Source organism: Micropterus dolomieu, linkage group LG19 (genome assembly GCF_021292245.1).
Source record: "Micropterus dolomieu isolate WLL.071019.BEF.003 ecotype Adirondacks linkage group LG19, ASM2129224v1, whole genome shotgun sequence".
In the NCBI taxonomy this organism is placed as follows: Eukaryota; Metazoa; Chordata; class Actinopteri; order Centrarchiformes; family Centrarchidae; genus Micropterus; species Micropterus dolomieu.
In genome coordinates, this window is record NC_060168.1 from 35,273,229 (window position 1) to 35,275,439 (window position 2,211).

At 34.8% G+C, this 2,211-nt stretch overlaps 1 protein-coding gene across 8 annotated transcripts in view; it reads right to left on the minus strand.

The window, feature by feature from the left end:
* LOC123957678 (survival motor neuron protein-like) overlaps positions 1–2,211 on the minus strand; it is a 16,249-nt gene that overhangs the window by 9,989 nt on the left and 4,049 nt on the right. The window lies entirely within an intron of this gene.

A 2,211-nucleotide genomic window follows, 5' to 3' on the forward strand; every position in this document is an offset into this window, starting at 1 on the left:
CAATGGCGTCACTTTGTGTTGAAAAGTGGACATTTAAGGGGTCCACAAGACGTGATAAAGCACAACACTGCAGTAACGAGACAACAAGATGCTCCAAACCTATTTAGAAGAAATATTCATTGATGAAAAAGGATATTCGATGGGGGGTCTGGGGGCCCTTCGAAAATTTTGAGCATTAAACTCTTTATTTCTGCAATCTAGAGTCTATTTATATGAAGGGAAACAAAGTTCAGGTGGCCGGTGACAATTCAGAATATAAAAATATTATTGAAAATAACGCAGAAATCAGCAGCTTGTCTTTTTAAACTAAGTTACTTTTTTGGGACAAGGCAGATCTGTTTCTTCTATAGTCACATTGCAGAGCAGGTAACAGAGCAGAGTTTTTGTTTTATTTTACATTTATTGTTGCGAGCTAATTTTCACAAAACTTTTAGCAAATGCTTTCAAAAAGTCGCGTCCCCAGCGTCCCCTGCGTCCCCAGCGTCCCCAGCGTCCCCTGCGTCCCCAGCGTCCCCTGCGTCCCCTGCGTCCCCAGCGTCCCCAGCGTCCCCAGCGTCCCCTGCGTCCCCAGTGTAAATCACTACTATGAAATTGTACATAAGAATTTTACTTTTTGGTTCTATAATAATAAAATAAATTGCTTTTTCAGTCCAATAGAAAAAGAGTTTTCCACACAAACTGAAGTTGGAAAAAAGGTAATAAATTGCAATATATCGTAATATTTTTAAAATCTCAATAATATCATATCAAGTATTGTGATAATATCGTATCGTGGGTCTCTGGTGACTTAGAAGCCCCCTTGAAGTTACATTTTATGCCTTAAAAGCCGGTTGAAACTTTTTTATAAGTTAAAAGAACATTAAAATTTTACTTTATACTAAAAAATCCCCTTAAAACTTCATTTTATACCTTAAAGAACCTTAAACTTATATTTCACATCTTAATAGCCCCTTTAAACTTTATTTATACCTTTAAAGTCTGTTAAAATTTTATTTTAAAAGCTGGTTTAAATGTTATCTTATACATTTAACTTGTCTTAGACTTAACTTTAATACCTTTACATTTATCTGACACTTTTATCCAAAGCAACTTACAATTGATGTGTGTCAGAGGTCGAATGCCTCTGTTGTAACGAGGGGTTAAGTGTCTCGCTCAGGGACACAATGGAGGATTGAACCCGGGTCTCTCACATCAAAGGCAGGCATCTTATCCACTGCACCATCACCACAACTTTAAAGCCCCTTAAAACTTAATTTTTTACCTTTAAAGTCCCCTAGAATTTAATTTTACACAATAAAAACTGTTGTGACTGTGAAGCGGTTTCACACAACTTTTTATTAAAACTGCTTAAATACTCAACTCAAAAAAGCCTTTAAAGAGTAAATAAGTTTTAGATCTTTTATCTACTGTTAATGTTAATAAATCGATCAGTCATCAATGAAGCCATCGACACTTAGTGACGTCATGTGATCAGTGTTTCACATCACAAATGGATTAAGACCCGGGTATCAATTGGGATCACTGATTGATTTCATCAGAGGTCATGTGATCAATTTGTAACCATCACCACTTTTCTTTAATGAAAGCTGTGATTGGCTGCTGACGCCTCATCAGATTGACCCTGATATCTAATCAATAATCAGTTACTGTAAAAAGGACCTGAGCTGATCCTGGAAATGTGCTTCTTTTCTATGTGAAGTCAGACTTCATGTTTTTCTCAGAGTTATTCTGTTCGTGGATTCTTTAGATGTTTCCAGGTTAATGACGTGTTTTTAATGTGAAAAGATCAATTAACTGATTCAAATCAAACACCAGCACATAACTACGTTAAAATAATTTCATTAATCCAACTGGAAATGAAGAAGTGTATTAATTTAAACTCTCTTTAACTTTCACTTAATTCTTAAAAACCATCTTGAATATTAGAATCTTAAACCTTAAAATCCCTTAAATGTTATTTTAATCCATTAAAGGACTTGTTGACTTTAATTTATTCCTTTAAACGCTCTTAACCTTTCATTTTAAATCTCAAAAAACTCTATAATTCCCTAAAACTTTAATCTTGTTTAATACCTTAAACTTAAACTGACCTTAAACTTGGGTTTCCTGCCCTGCAGAGGTTACACAGGTTGGTTAAACGGAAAAGTAATCCCAGTTCTGTCTCCCTGAAATGTTCAGAGTCATAGAAAAAAGAAAATGCAAAGAAAAAAA